Genomic DNA, 16,880 nt, shown 5'->3' with positions numbered 1-16,880 from the left:
AGCCCCCAAGATGCTGCCGGGGGTCGGTGGTTCCATGTTGGGGTTCATCCTCCTGGCTCTGAGGAGGGGTCCCCAGGGTCCATGTGTGTCTCCCCCACAGAGTGTGTGTGACCCCCTCCCCATCCTGGTGTCACCCCCTTGTCCCTCCCCACAGGGCTCCTGCCCCAGCTCCTGCCCCCCCAGAGGGAATTTTGGGAGGGGGCAGAGGGGGTGAACGGCCCCCGCCAGGGGATGACCCCGGCCCAGCCCCTTTGTTCAGCTACAAGCTGGGCTCGGGGCTGCAGGAGGAAGAGGCCAGTGGGAAGCAGATCCTGCAGCTGGGACACTGCTTGTGCTTAGGGCAAGGTCCTGCCCTGCACACCTGGCTCAGGTGTGACCCTGCCCCGGCAAGGGAGTGGCACATTCCCATCCCCACGGATCAGGGCTGGGAGCAGCACTTGGAGCAGGGACATGGAAATACTGGGAGTGACTGGGAGCACGCTGAGGGCGGGAATTATTCCCCCCTCCACCTTCTCAGGCCACCCTGCCAGCTGAGAATTGCTCGCATGGCCTCGGCCTTGGCCAATAGCCCCTCAACTCAGGTCCTCTGGAGCTCATCACAAACACTGTCTGCTCCAGGCATGGCTGCTGCCCAGCCAGCTCCTGGCTGCTTTAGGAGCAGCCCGGGGAACTGTTTTTGTTCCCTCAATGGCACAGCATCCCTGTTCTCAGCCTGCCAAAGAAAGCTGCTGATGCCAAGTGCAGCCAGGATGAAACATGGCTGGGACTGAAGCCCCTCTCTGGGGGCCCTACAAACAGTGCTCCAAAAGGAGCCCTTGGAGCTCTCCTGGGTCAGCGACTCCCTCTGAGTGGGGCCTCCCCAAGCCGGGAACTCTCCCGTTTGCTGCACTTGGGGGATCCCAAACAACGAAGGAGCCTGAGCCGATCCCCCCACTCCTCCAGGCTCAACCCTTCCCCTGCTGGGGAGATGCCAAAGCATCCACAGGGAGCATTTCCCTGCCCTCAGGGGAATTTCTCACAGGTGCCCTGCACTGACTTTCTGTGTCTGTGTGCACACAGGAGTGCCTGTGCTGGGGAAATGTGGCAGAAATGCTGCTCTCTGAGGGCTCTGAGTGCTTTGGATAGCTGATCCAGTCAGGCCTGTAAGTAAGGTTAATCCACAAGGTCTAAGCTAAGTTAAATGGGGCTAAGAGTTGTTATTTTCCTAAGTTCTTATGTTTAATATAAGTTAATAGCAGAGTTAAATACTGCTAAATGTTATTCCTCAGTTAAATTGCAAAGTCATAGGTTATTAATTAGTCTAAATACTGTTAAGTGTTGTTCTTTTGCTAAATTGTGAAGTTGAATGTAGAAGTTAAGGTATAAGTTAAGTTCTGTTAAGTTTGAGCACTGTTAAACTTTTATCTCTTTATTCCTTTTACCCTTGCCCTCACTGTCCTTGTGCTCTCAAGCCCTCGTTGGTAACAGGGTGAAGGAGCCCTGGCCCAGGCTCTGGCCCTGGGGGACACAGGGACTCTGCCGGGGGGTCCCTGTACCCCTGTCCCAGCCCCCACGGCCCCGGCTCCCATACCGATGTCAGGCTCTGGAGTCAATCTCGTGGAACATCCTCTGGGGGAGGCTGCGGCACTGGGGCCGGGGGGACCTGAGGGGACAGGGGACCCTGCTGTGCACGAGCAGCGTTGGACTTCTTTGAGGGGAACTGGGAGGGGGGGTTGGGGCAGAGTGACCTCCCCAGTAACCTCACACAGCCACCTGTGATGTCACACAGCCCCTGTGATGTCACACAGCTGCTATGTGATGTCACAGAGCCCTTATCTATGATGGCAGAGTCTTGTTGGTGGCCTCACAGCCCATTCTGTGATGTCACAGAGTCAGCCTGTAATGTCACAGCTGTTGTGACATCACAACCTCCTCTATGATGTCACAGCCTGGTCTGTGATATCACACAATCACAGAATCACAGAATCACTGGGTTGGAAGAGACCTTTAAGGTCATCCAGTCCAACCCATGCCCTAACACCACCTCAGCTAAACCATGGCACTGAGTGCCACATCCAGTCTTTTTTTAAACACATCCCATTATTGTGACTCCACCACCTCCCTGAACAGGCAATTCCCATACTTTATCACCCTTTCCATAAAAAACTTTTCCCTAATATCCAGTCTAAATTTTCCTTGGTGCAGCTTAAGACTGTGTCCCCTGGTTCTGTCAGTTGCTGTGAGGAGAAAGAGACCAACCCCCACCTGACTGCAACCACCTTTCAGGAAGCGTAGAGAGTGATAAGGTCACCTCTGAGCCTACTCTTGTCCAGGCTAAACAACCCCAGCCCCCTCAGTCATTCCTCACAGGACTTGTGTTCCAAGCCCCTCACCAGCCTTGTTGCCCTTCTCTGGACACGCTCTAGCCCCTCCATGTCCTTCCCAAATTGGAGGCCCAGAACTGGACACAGCACTCGAGGAACGGTGCCAGGACCGGGGAAGAATGCCAAGTGCACCAGTGCCAAGTACAGGGCAAGAATGACCTCCCTGCTCCTGCTGGCCACACCATTCCTGATCCAGGCCAGGAGCCATTGGCCTTCTTGGCCACCAGGGCACACTGCTGGCTCATGTTCAGCCGGCTGTCGACCAGTGCCCCCAGCTCCCTTTCTGCCTGGGCACTTACCAGCCACACCATCCCCAGCCTATAGCAGTGAAGGGGGTTATTGTGGCCAAAATGCAGGACTGGGTACTTGGACTTATTAAACTTCATTTTACAGGAAACCATTCCAGGTCTCCCTGCAGAGCCCTCCCACCTTCCAACAGATAGTCACACACTCCCAGATTAGTGTCATCTGCAGATTTACTAATGAAAGACTCAATCCCCTCATCCATGCGGTCAATAAAAATATTGAAAAAAGCTGGCCCAGCACAGAGCCCTGAGGGACACAACTTGTGCCTGTCCCCAGCTGGATGCAGCACCGCTCACCACCAGTCTCTGGGCCGGCCATGCAGCCAGTTCTGAGCCCAGCACAGAGTGCTCCTGTCCCAGCCATGGGTTGCAGCTTTTCCAGGAGTGTGTGTGGAAGACAGTGTCAAACTCCTGGTCTTGGCTGCAGGAGATGACCAGCACTGGCTGCCTCTACCCAGTCAATGCCAGCCTGTCCCCGTAGGCCAGCACAGCAGCCCTAGGCAGGGGACAGAGGGGCCTGGCAAGAGCTGGTGCCTGCAGCAGCAGCTCCCTCTGGATTTTTCCCTGCAGGCACAGAATCACTCCCTTGCTCTTCTCCCTGGACATCCCTTTCCCCAGCTGAGCACGTCCTGGCCACCTGGGCTGGCTTGTCCTGCTGGCCCAGCCCCTGCTCCCCACAGGCCCGGAGCTGGCACTGCTGCTCGGGACACACCAGGTTCTGCTGCTGGCCATGGCCGGGGCTGCAGGGAAGCAGCAGCTCCAGGGGGAAGGTTGCAGAAAGGCTCTAGGCACTGAGGCTGAAAGGGGCACCCCAGGGTCCACAAGTTCTCAGTGTGGGAGCTGAGCTTTTGGCCCGTGAGCCCTCCCTGTTACAGTGAACTCATGGGTACCCTGTGCCCCCCTTCCCCCGGGACCCTGTGACTCTGCTTAAGATAACCCCTGGATCCTCTTTCCTGCCCCAACGGGGTTGGCGGAGAGCCAGGAAAGCCCACCCTGTCCAAAACCTATATAGACCCCTGAGATTTCCTGTTCTTCCTTTTTTGCCCCGCTCTCACATGGACACCACAGAATAAAGAGAGCTGTTCCAACACCCTGGGGTAAGAGCCTCTTTTGAATACTTTTCCCTCTCCTGGTATTCCTCCCCTCACAGCCCCTTATCTCTGAGCTAGTCGGATTCTTCAGGGGGCTGCGTGGAGGGGGGAAAAACTACAGTTGGCGCCCAACGTGTGCTGCCTCTGAGCCCACGAAGAAGCTGGACCCCCTATTTCAGTGGAATTCAATACCTTTTGTGACAGTCAACTGCCCTAGTACTCTAGCTGCCTTTAAAGGCTTTGAGTGACAGGGACCAGTCGGGGACCTCTGCCTGGGTACCCCAGGAGAGCCGACTGGAGAGGGACTCCAGACGAGTACACACACGAATCCCACAGTCGCAGGCTTGGTGAGTTCTCCGTTCGCGTCACCCGGGACCGCGCCTGGCTGGGAGAAGTTACCATAGTGACTGCGGGGGGCTGCTTGCATGAGGGGGTGCCAGGGACCCTCTGCGAGACAGCGTGGAACTGGTGGGCTGAGGATACCCGTGTTCCAGGGGGTAGAAGCCACGGGAGAGAGGGTTGGAGCCGGTCCGGCCAGCGGCAGGACAAGCGCCCCTCCCCCTGCCCCCCCCGCTCGGATCTCCACGGAGGGAAAATCGAATCATTCGTGCTGTGTTAATAACTATGGTGGAGATTAGACCAGCGATACGATTAAAATAATGGGTACAAAACTGTCGCTGGAACAAAAGAGTACACTAACACATCTTAGCAATATTTTAAACAGTGTATCCTTCTCTAACAAGCTTCTCCTGCGTTTTGTATGCTGGCTAAAAGCAGAAATACCAAATTTCACTGTGCAAGAACTGAATTTGCTTTCTTTTTGGGACCAAATTGGACAGATACTAACTTTAAAAGTCGAAAATGGTGAACATAAAGTTTCTCGTTTTATTCCGATATTTTTACAAGCACGAAAAAAGATTTTGGAAGCAGAAAAAAGCATACAAACGCAGAACCACAGATCGAATACTCCCTTTTCCCCAACCTGCCCACCTCCTCAATATCCCAGCCCTGAAAACCCCTCACACACCCCTTATTCCCCTCTAACACCTTGCTTTTCCGAGAAATATAGTCCGGAGTTCGCTTCAGAGAGCAGCGCAGTGTCTCTGAAGCAGACGCGGCTGGATAATGGCGGCGGCCATGTGCACAGACGGGCGCCGGCTCCCCCACCCTCCACTCCCCCTCCCACTCAGATTCCTTTGCTTCCCCCGCCCTCCGCCCCCTCCTCCACCCCCTCCTCCACCCTCCCCCCCAAAGCCTCCCTATCTCCCACGTCTCCACCCCACCCTCCTTATCAGTGCCAGCCCCCGTGTTGCCCCGGGATCAGGGGCGGGGCCGGCCCCTGCACAGCTCCCAGCCGCAGCGCTGACGACAGCAGGGCGGGGGCAGGGGACGGCAGCCCAGCAGCTCAGAGCCGGGGCGGGGACCGAGTTTGCACCGCGGCGCAGACGGCGTAGGGAGGGGGGTGCGAGCTGCCTCTCACCGGGGAGGGGGGGGTGCTGGGGGGACATAACCCTGCTTCTACCGAGGAATCTATACCATCTGTAGCACCAGTGGTTTATTTAGGGAGAAGAAATGGTACCAGAAGTTATCAACCTCTACCATATAGAGACAAAACAGAAATCTGTAAAGTTCAGAGAGAATTTCGGAGGTCCAGTGAGATTTTTAAAGGTATGATCAGGGCAACCTTCAATTCAAATGAAATGGTACCTAAAGATATAACCGATCTGTTTAAATGTTTACTAACATCCTCTGAATATGAGATATGGGAAAATAAGTAGAAATTGGCTTTGACAGCAGTTTTACAAGAAATACGACATTCACCCAGTGAAGCCCTTGAAAGTGATGATCAGCCTATTACAATGCATCATTTATGTGGTACAGGGGACATACAATGCCCAGAAAAACAAACCAGACTGTTATCTAGATCGGTTTTAGAAAAAATCAGTAATGCTGCAGAAAAGACTTTGTATCAATTACCAGGAACTGAGGTTAAATGCAGCTATATTAACATTAAACAGTTTCTTTCTGAGAGTTTTTTACAGTTTGTGGATCGTTTGAGAAGCCAAGTTGAAAAACAGGTGCAAGACACCAGGGTAAAAACAGAGTTGATTAAAGAAATGGCTCAGAGGAATGCCAATGAGACCTGTCGTAGGATTCTTCTCAGCCTTCCTCTTTATCCAGCACCTAGCCTTGCCCAGATGATTGAAGCCTGCGCTAGGAGAGCAGAGCTGCTTCACACTCCTGACAGTCATATGGCATCTACAGAAATACAGCCTGTTGCCAATGCTGAATCAAGCCCAAGGAAGCAACCCAGGTCATCACAACAGCTGCAGCACATCATCTGCCTGCGTTGCAAGAAACCAGGACACTTTGCCAGAAACTGTCCTCAAAACCAGAGACAGAGACAGATCAACAAACAAAAAAACTGAGTGTACAGCGCGTGCCCACTGCTACGCGCAAAGATATAAATGTAGCGGGGCCCAAATGTGACAATGCCTCTCTCTTAACAAATAAGGGGGAGGGTGGGAACCATGGTGGAGGAGAGAGAAAAATAAAAATGTAAAATAGATAACTAACAAGGTTTGGCAGCCACTAGGTTGGCCTCGTCTAGTGACTGCCCAAGGATTTCATTTCAGATCCACTGATTGGAAAGTTATTGTAGTGGACCTGTCAAAGAGCTCACAAGACCTGCAGGCGTACGATATGGAACTGGAGAGTGAGTATTTTGTTATTGGGGACACAGCATACACACCTCCAGAGATTGAAATAGTTCCCATGACTACAAAGGGGAAAATATCCAGCCTTATGCTGTTGGTACGTTGTTTGCACCCTCCATTCTATCTAGAAAAGGGGCAAATTCTGGCACAAGCCATTCCCATCCCAGTAGAAATCACAGTAGAACGAAAATCTCCAGAAGTCTACTGGGCGGAAGTAGTAGGAGAGGATAGACCCTCGATGGCATGCAACCTAGCACATGGGTCAGAGCACCTTCAGGTGGAAGGGGTTCTGGACACAGGTGCAGACATCACGGTAATACCTAAAACCATGTGGCCACCACACTGGGAATTGCAACCTGTGGCAGGCAAACTTCAGGGTATAGGAGGAACTACATTGGCAAAAATTTCTAAAAATGTAGTGCAAATTGAGGGACCTGACGGGAAATCGGCAAGTGTTCGCCCATTTGTGGCAGACTATAAAGCTCCTCTGTGGGGGAGAGACACCATGTCCCAGTGGGGAGTCCAGTTAATCATTCCTAAGACACCCCAGGATTTTCGGAAGTAGCCGCTGTGGAGCGCCCTGCCCACAAGTTAAAGTGGGTAGCACAGTGGCCTTTGGGTAGAGAAAAACTCGAGGCGCTTGAAAAACTTGTAGAGGAGCAGGTGGCTCAAGGACACCTGCAAGAAACAGACAGCCCTTGGAATTTCCCAGTCTTTGTAATAAAGAAGCCTGGGAAGGACAAGTGGAGATTGCTCCACGATCTCAGAGAGATAAACAAAATTGTGGAGTGTGGTGACGTTGATTTGTATTCCACGGACAGATTCAAGCGAGATCTCTTTGGTTGCTCTTGGGGGATGAAGTTTATTCAGGATGCATTGTGACCCTGCCTCGAGCTGCCAGACACAGCACGTGGCTGGGCCTCGGGTGATGGGGGAGGGGAGAGACAAAGAGGGAGCAGGGACTCCCGGAGGACTCTCCAGGAGGAGAAGGGAAGATCCAAGAGAACGTCCAGCCCCCCGGAGAGCCTTTATCAAAGGGGGCTCCAGGGTGGGCTGGAACAGGACCTGGGCCAATGGGGTCACAGGCACCTGATGGTTCAGGGGAGGGTTACAGATGTGGGGTGAACCATACATTCTGGGGGGTGACATGGAACAGTCCATTTGGCCTTTGGACCCCGCTGTAGGTGAGGGTAATTGTCCAGCCAGTAGGGGGCGTTATATTTGTCCTGGCTGTACCATTGTGGTTCTTAATCATATTTATCTACCCTTCCCAACAGTGGAGGACATGGGACCTCTCCAACTGGGGATGCCTAGTCCAGCTATGCTTCCCCAGGACTGGAAATTGGCTGTGTTAGATATAAAGGACTGCTTCTTCCAAATTCCATTGCACCCTGAAGATGCCCCGAGGTTTACATTCTCAGTTCCCACGGTCAATAGAGAAGCCCCGATGAAACGCTACCACTGGAAAGTTTTGCCCCAAGGTTTAAAATCCAGCCCTTTCATATGCCAACAGTATGTAGCAGCACTATTGTCTCCAGTACGTGCAGAAAGAAAGGATGCCATCATCCTGCACTACATGGATGATGTGCTTGTGTGTGCTCCCAATGACTCTATACTCCAATACACGCTTGACCTAGTGGTTAAAGTTTTAACCTCTGTTGGATTTAAATTGCAGGAAAACAAGGTTCAAGGAATGCCATCTTAGAGATACCTGGGCCTAGAAATTTCTGCACGGACTATTGTCCCACAGAAATTGGAGATTAATTGCTACCCCAGAACATTAGCAGACCTCCACTCGCTGTGTGGGTCTTTGAATTGGGTAAGGCCCTGGCTAGGCCTCAGAAATGAGGACCTGGAACCTCTCTTCAATTTATTGAAGGGGGAGAGGGAGCTGGCCTCCCCCAGGGAACTGACTCCAGAGGCAAAGACAGCAATCGAAAAGGTACAGAAGGCCTTGCCAGAGAGGCAGGCACATCGGGGTGACCCAAATCTGCCTTTCCAGTTCATTGTTCTAGGAAAGCTGCCACACCTGCACGGGTTGATTTTCCAATGGACCGAGGGGCAGAAGGACCCACTCTTAATCATAGAATGGGTTTTCCTATTGCTTCAAAGATCCAAAACCATCACTAGGCCACAAGAGCTGATAGCAAAGCTGATTCAAAAAGCCAGGGTGAGGTTGTGCGAATTAGCAGGGTGTGACTTTGCATGTATCCACCTTCCAGTCAGGCTTTCAGAGGAGGGAAGGAGCTCTCCTGAGAGACTGACCAAAGGGATGTTTGAGCATTTGCTCCAGAGCAGTGCCAGTCTCCAGCTATCTCTGGACAGCTATAGGGGACAAATATCAGTCCATGCCCCGTCTCACAAGTTGTTCAATGAGAATTCCACCTTATTCCTCAAGAGAAAAGGAGCCGGAGGGCACTCAGGGCTCTCACAGTGTTCACTGATGCCTCTGGGGCTTCCCACAAGTCGGTGATGACTTGGAGAAATCCACAGACTCAGCTTTGGGAAGCTGATGTTGAGCTTGTGGAGGGATCCCCCCAGGTGGCTGAACTGGCTGCAGTGGTGAGAGCTTTTGAGAAGTTTTCTGAGCCATTCAACTTGGTGACAGATTCTGCCTACGTGGCAGGTATAGTGTCCAGGGCGGAGCAGGCTGTGCTCAAAGAAATATAAAATGAACATCTCTTCAGGTTACTCTCAAGGCTAATTTATTTAATCTCTCACTGAGAGCATCCATTCTTTGTGATGCATGTGAGGTCACACTCTGATTTGCCAGGTGAGATTGCAGAGGGGAATCGCAGAGCAGTCTCCTTCGCTGCACCAGTCAAAAAAGCACGTCTCCCTGATGTTTTCCAACAGGCAAAGCTGAGTCACCAGCATTACCATCAGAATGTGCCAGGTTTGATCCGACAGTTCCAGCTAACACGGAGTCAGGCCCGAGCCATTGTGACCAACTGTCCTAATTGTCAGCTCCAGGCCGTGCCATCGCTGGGCATGGGGGTAAACCCCAGAGGCCTTAGCAGCTGTGAGGTATGGCAGACAGACATCACACACATTCAGAGTTTTGGTCGCCTTGAATGCGTTCATGTGAGCGTGGACACATTCTCAGGTGCAGTGTATGCCTCTGCCCATATAGGACAAAAGGCTGCACATGTCAAACAACACCTAGTGCAAGCATTTTCAGTATTGGGGGTGCCAAAAACGATCAAAACAGATAATGGCCCAGCGTATGTATCCAAGGAGTTTCTGGAATTTCTCCAACAGTGGGGAGTGGAACATAAGACTGGCATTGCCCACTCCCCCACAGGTCAAGCTGTAGTCGAGCGTGCACACCAGATGCTCAAGCAGGTATTGAAAAAACAAAACAGCTCAGCTCCGTGGATGTCTCCACGAGAAAAGCTCTGTAAAGCTATGTTTACTATCAATTTTCTGAATTGTTCATTCGAAAATATGAGTCCACCGGTTGTGCGTCACTTTAACAGTGGCAACCAGTTCAAAATGTCTCACCATCCCCCGGTCTTGATTAAGGATCCAGAAACTTGGGAAACCAAGGGTCCCTATGAACTTGTAACCTGGGGTCGTGGCTATGCGTGTGTAGCTACTCCCTCAGGCCCTCGGTGGATTCCCCAGAAGTGGGTGAAACCTTTTGTCCCCAAGAATCCTGGTCAAACAGAAGGGGACAAGAAGCAAGTAGCTGATGCTTCAAAGAGAAGACGCCGCCGGATGGAAGAAGAAGAACGTTCCTAGGCATAAATTCCTTCCAGCAGAAACAGAAACTTTAACATGTTCTTAAAATGTTTGTTTTTCCTCTTAGAGAAAACCTACCTCCCACTCAACCCTGTGATGAACCTCGTGTGAGCTGTCATCCTGCAAATGCTAAAGAGAATGTTCAAGGGATGGGGATTCACGGGGTGGTGGACATCTGTTGTTAGATCAATTTTGTTACTCCTTGTTATTCTCTTCTTTGTAACCTTAGCGCTCGGGACCATACTCAGGGTTGAATTGAGCCCAGTGAATTCCTGCAACCTTGTTTAACAAATAAGGGGGAGGTGTTACAGTGAGCTCATGGGCACCCTGTGCCCCCTTTCCCCCGGGACCCTGTGACTCTGCTTAAGATAACCCCTGGATCCTCTTTCCTGCCCCAACGGGGTTGGCGGAGAGCCAGGAAAGCCCACCCTGTCCAAAACCTATATAGACCCCTGAGATTTCCTGTTCTTCCTTTTTTGCCCCGCTCTCACATGGACACCACAGAATAAAGAGAGATGTTCCAACACCCTGGGGTAAGAGCCTCTTTTGAATACTTTTCCCTCTCCTGGTATTCCTCCCCTCACAGCCCCTTATCTCTGAGCTAGTTGGATTCTTCGGGGGGCTGCGTGGAAGGGGGGGAAAACTACACCTTCCAAGTGCTGGGGTTGCACCTCCAGCTCCAGAGGAGATGTTACAGATGGGAGCAGAGACAAATAATTCCTGCTGCATTCTTTCTTGTGTTTGCTTATACAGGTGACCTGGATCCATATGTAGACAAGGTGTTTTGTGTCAGATAACACTGGTAGAGTGATAAGAATAATATTTTTAAACTGAAAATAATGTGTCATGCATAATACACAATGAGGAATAAAAGACACATATGACCAGAAGAGCATCTGAGTTTTTCAGAGGACGAGAAACTCATTGATGTTCCAGCAGTCAAACCTGGTGAAATGCTTTCCTCAGGGATTGCTTGAGATGAGAGGTGACCACCAGAGGCCAAGGCCAGCCAGAGCTGTCTGTCCTGGCAGATTTTGGGTGAGATTACCCTTGCATATAGGGAAGTTTTCAGGAGGAGTATCCATTTTGGCCGTAAGCACATGGAAAGACGGATGGTTCTTTTCCATAGGAAGGAAAGCACAGAGTGCCACTTCTCCAGGGGCTGATGAGAGGCAGCCCTCAACATTCCAAGATCAGCTGGACCTGTCAGGTGGCCCCTGGGAGGCCAAGCCAGCCAGACCTGTTCCATGTTCCCTGGGTTGCATGGCACTCTGCAGTGTCCTCCCAATGTTCTGCCTTCTTCTGAAGTGTCACAATGGCCCCTTCCTTCCAGGGGGCCCTGCAGGGTGAAAATGGCCCTTTGATTCCACAAGGCCCCACAGTGTCACGGTGGTCTTCACAGAAAGGGAACCACAGAGCCCCTGTGTTTCAGGATCTGATGAACTCTGCAGTCACCAGAGGCCAAGGCCAGACAGACCTGTCTGTCCTGGCAGGTTTGTCTGTGACCAACCCTTGGATATTTGGAATTGGGAATGTTGAATCCCAATTTCAGCCATTTGTGCCTGGAGGAGAAGGCCTGTTCTTTTCCATAGGAAGGGAAGCGTGGATCCCCTGTGTTTGAAGGCAGGTTAGAGCCCCCCCTAAGGAGGCCAAGGCCAGACAGACCTGTCTGTAATGGCAGCTTTTGTGTAGGAGCAATCTTTGACTATAGGACTTCTGAAGGTAGAATCCCAATTTCGGCCATGGACACCTGGCTGAAAGAAGGAGATGGATGAAGGATGAAGAAGAAAGACAATTTTTTTTCCTTGGAAGGAAAAGGCAGAGCCCCAGTGTTGCAGGGCAGAATACGGAGACCACCAGAGGCCAAGGCAAGCCAGAGCAGTCTGTCCTGGCAGCTTTTGTCTGGGAGAAACTCTTGCATATAGGGAATTTTGGAGGAAAAGTACCAATTTTGTCCATGGTTGCCTGTGCAGGAGGGACAGTTCTTTTCCACAGGAAGGAAAGCACAGAGCCTCAGTGTTTGAAGGCAGGTGAGAGCCAGCTCTCAGGAAGACAAGGTCAAACAGACTTGTTGGTAATGGCAGCTTTTGTTTAGTAGTAATCCTTGGATATTGGGAATTTTTACCCCTTTTGGCCATGGATGCTTGAATGAGAAGGGCAGTTCTTTTCCATGTGAAGGAAAGCCCAGAGCCCCAGGGCTCTGTTTCAGTGGTACATGAGAAGAAACCCTCGACAAGCCAAGGGCAGTTGGACCAGTCAGGCCAGGCCAACCAGACCTGTTACCTGTTCCCTTGGATCCATGGGGTCCTGCAGTGTCACACCGGCCCCTTGTTTCCATGGGGCCCTGCAGTGTCACAATGGTGGTGTCATATTGGATCCTTGGTTCCACGAGGCCCAGGTGTGTCACGCCGGTCTCTTGTTTCCATGGGGCTCCATAGTGTCACAATGGTCCCTTGCTTCCATGAGGCCTTGCAGGGTCACAGGGGTATCCTTGGTGCCACAGGATCACAATGGACCCTTGGTTCCATGGGGACTCACAGTGTCAGAAGGGTCTCCTTGGTTCCATGAGGCCCTGCAGAGCTCCTTGATTCAACGAGGCCTCAAAGTGTCATAATAGCCTCCAGGATTCCAATAGGCCCCACAATGTCACAATGGACCTTTGGTTCCATGGGGTCCCACACTGTTCCATGAATCCTTAGTTCCATGGGGCCTGTAGCTCCTTGGTTCCATGGTGCCACACAGTGTGACAACTGCCCCTTGGCCTGCCAACACCCCATAGCGTCACAATGGCCCCTCGGTTCAATGAGGCCTTCTGGTGTCACAATGGTTCAGTGAGGCCTTTAGTGACACAAGAGTGTCCATGATTCCATAAGTGTTGGAACCCTGGGTGCTGAGAATTTTAAACTTGCTGTGCTGAAAGGCATAGCCTTGCAAGAGAACACTGCATTTGACCTGAGGCTGTGGAAAAGGCTCCCAAAATTGATTAATAGCACGGGGGTTATGGGTGTGTAGTTGGTTAGAGGTGTATACTACCACAGGGTGGAAAACTTAGAGTTTGGGGTTTTAGAACATAGTAATAAATATGAAGCAAGATGGAGGTTTTAGGGTGGAGACAGGTTCTTCTTATTTACCTTCTTCTTACCTTCTTCTTCATGGGTTTGGGTGATATTTTGTGATTGGGCAAAAAAATCTGCATTGCGGGTTTCGAGGGCTCAGTTATTTGGTTAAAAGGGAAAATAATTTAGGTGTCATTTCTTGGTTGAAGAGTTTTAAAAGACCTTGTAACAAGAGGTATTTGGCCCTTCTGTGACTTGCTAATGAAAGACTGCAGAACTCACATTTATGAGGCTGCAACACTGATAAGAAACAAGAAACACCTGAGTCTGAACATGAACTATCCTCTCAAGTACCTTCAATCCTGACCACGACACAGGTAGAAAAAACAAGCAGAGAACCCACACCTAAGGCTTGGCAGTGTGACAACAGACCATTGGTTTCACTGAGCCCCACAGTGTCATGATGGTCCCCTTGGCTCCATGAGGCTCTGAAGTGCCACAGAGGCCTTTTCACAAGGCCTCAAAATGTAGAAATGGTCTCCATGGTTTCCTGAGGCCCTGCTGTGTCACAATGGACCTTTGGTTCCATGATGCCCCAGAGTGACACAATGGTGACACAAAGGTTCCATTGGACCCTTCATCCCAAGGAGACCCACAGTGCTCACTGTAGTCCCCTTGATTCCATGAGGCCCTGCCATGCTCTAATGGCCCCTTGGTTCCAGTGGGTCCCAAAGTGTCAGAACAGTCTCCATTGTTCCATGAGGCCCCACAAAGTCACTGTGGTCCCCTTGGTTCCACAAGGCGCCACAGTGTAACAATGGACTCTTGGTTCCATGAGGTGCCACGCTGTGTCCCAATGGCTCATGGTTCTATGAGGCCACACAGTTTAACAATGGTCCCTTGGTTCCATGAGGCCTTGCTGTGTCACAATGGACTTGGGGTTCCATGAGCTTTCCTACTGCCAAAAACAGTCTCTCTGGTTCCACAGTGTAACCATGGTCCCTTTGTTCCATGAGGTTCCATAGCAGAACCTTGGTTCTATGGCCACCTTGGTTCCGTGTGACCTTGCAGTGTCACAATGGACCTGTGGTTCCACGAGGCCTTGCTGTGTCAGAATGGTCCCTTGGTTCCAAGAGGTTTCTCAGGGTCACAATGGTCTCCTTGGATCCGTGGTGTCACAATGGACCACTGGTTCAATGTGGCCCCAGTGTGCCAAAATGGATTTTGGTTCCATGGGGTTCCACTGTGTCACCATGGACCATTTGTTCCATGAGTTTGCACAGAGCTACAGCTGACCCCTGGGTTCTGTGAGGCCCCATGGTCACCAAATCTCTGAAATATCAGAACAAGACAACACTAATTTGCTATTTCAGAGGGGATCATTTATTCAGGCCTGAGGTCTAGTGAGGGATAACTCCTAACCTTATGTAGACATGTAACTCTACCAGTGTGTTGCTTATACACAGTCTCTAAATGTGTATTACAATTTACCCATTTCCATAAAACCCACCCCAAGTTCCCGGGTTCAGTCCTTGCTTTTTCTATCACTGCACTCTTGAGCCAGATGTCTTCTACACTTCCAACTGTCCTTGCTGGAAAAGCAGCTCCTGCATGCCTTGTTCCTGTGTTAAAAGTTCACAGGTACAGTAAAAATGGAATTAACCCTTTTGGTATCAAGACCAAGGCTTTGTGTGGCCAGGCAGGGGCAGGCAGGAGGCAGAGCTGTCAGCAAAGGAAGGGGCCAGCGAGGTGGGGCAGCCAGGGGATGAGGACAGCCTGCAGGGACAGAGGTGCAGGGCAGGGACACCGTGGGACAGCCTGGGCTGCAGAGGGCACAGGGATGTGCAGCAGCTTCAAGGCCCTGACAGAGACAACCTGTGCAGCCCTTTGGCCATGGCTGCTGGCCCTGGGCCTGAGGCCACGAGGGGACAAGTGACCCTTGCAGCCTTGGGGCCTCAGTGCCTCCTTGTCCCTGCTCAGCAGCCTGGCAGGGGCCGCCCCATGGTCCTGCCCTTGGCATGGCACATCCCCACATCCCAGTGCCCATCCCGGGAAGAGCCCTGAGCAATGAGGGAGGGACAGGATCTGCCTTGCCAGGGGCTGGGGCTCAGGCCTGGGCCCTTTGCATTCTTGAAACACATCCAGGTTTGCTCAGCACCAGAGACACCTTTCCCTTGCTTGTCCCCACCTGTCATCACTGCCTCCAGTGTTCTGCTCTAACTGGAACCTGGGGATACTTTCTCAGTCCTGTCCCTCAGAGGGACCCATCAAAACTTCAAGAAACTTTGGAGTTTTAATTTAAGTTTTTGAGAAGTTTTTTGAGGACACTCTCAGGGACTGAGTCTGATGTAAACAACACCAAAGCCCTGAGAGGGTCATTAAAGTTTTCCTATTCCAGTTGTGGAGAAAGATTTCAAAGTGCTTGTAAGAAATACACATTCCTGTTTTAAACGGTGTATTTTATTACATTTCTCTTTAGATCAGAGGTGATTGCAGCATTCTGTGATTGATATTGACCCAGGGTCTCCCCTCAGGAGCTCTGGCCTGCTCAGAGAAGCTGTGCCCTGAGCTCTGACCCAGCGTGGACAACCTTGCTCCACATTGCCCCAGCCCATCCTGTCTGTCCTCACTCACCTGGGACCTGCTGTGCTCGCAGAGCTGGCTGCACCCAGCCTAAGAGAGGTTTTCCCTTTTTCTATGTTTGAAGCAATCTAAAACTCCTGAGTTTCCCCATGAAAACAGACACCCTCCTCAGGTGTGTGCCAGCCCAAGGTGCCACCAAAACCACTCCAGACCAGCCCTGGGCCAGCTGTGAGGGTGGATCATCAGCCCCAGCTGCACTGGGCCACTGCAAGGGGCTGTGGCCATGGGCACTGCACTGACCCCACTGCTGGGTTTGGCTGCCACGGCAGTCCTGAGAAATTAAACTGTCCTTGGAAACACTGGGGAGGACTGGGACATACTGGGGAACACTGGGAATGCTGTGGAACACACTGGGACACACTGGGAGTGATGCTGTGGAGGGCTGGGACAGCCTGGGAACATGAGGAATGCTGAGGGGGAATCTGGGTGGGCTGTGGGGGTACACTGGGACACACTAGGACATAATGGGAGTGAAACTGGGGGATACTGGGCCAAACTAGGGACATTGTGGGGAAGACTGGGCAACACTGGGGCATACTGTGGATGACATTGGGAGGAACTGGGAGGGCCTGGGAATGAACTCAGGTGTATTGGGAGGGACTGGGCTGTACCAGGAAGGACTGGAGGGGAACTCGGTTTCTACTGGGCTGTACTGGGGATGAACTGGGCTGTACTGGGAGGGCCTGGAGAGGCACTGGGGTTGTACTGGGCTGTACTGGGGATGAACTGGGCTGTGCTGGAGGGGTCGAATGGGCTGTTCCCGCCCCCGCCGCCTCCCATTGGCCGAGGCTCCCGCCCATCACAGCCCCCAACCAATCAGCGCCAGGGACCATGGCTTTGACGACGGTGCCTGGAGTCAGCACCATCTTTTCTTTTGCCTACAACTCCCGTCATGCCCCGCAGCCCAATAGAGCCCCGTTGGGCCCGTGCTACAACGCCCGTCATGCCCCGCGCTCCACAG

The 16,880-nt window shown here is 51.9% G+C and overlaps 1 long non-coding RNA gene across 1 annotated transcript in view; it reads right to left on the bottom strand.

Moving 5' to 3' along the window:
• Window positions 1-16,880, bottom strand: part of LOC140682134 (uncharacterized) — a 48,499-nt gene that overhangs the window by 21,807 nt on the left and 9,812 nt on the right. The window lies entirely within an intron of this gene.

This window comes from Taeniopygia guttata, chromosome W, assembly GCF_048771995.1.
Source record: "Taeniopygia guttata chromosome W, bTaeGut7.mat, whole genome shotgun sequence".
Classification (NCBI taxonomy): Eukaryota; Metazoa; Chordata; class Aves; order Passeriformes; family Estrildidae; genus Taeniopygia; species Taeniopygia guttata.
Note: the sequence above shows the minus strand (reverse complement) of the source record. Positions and strands in the feature narration are given on the sequence as shown.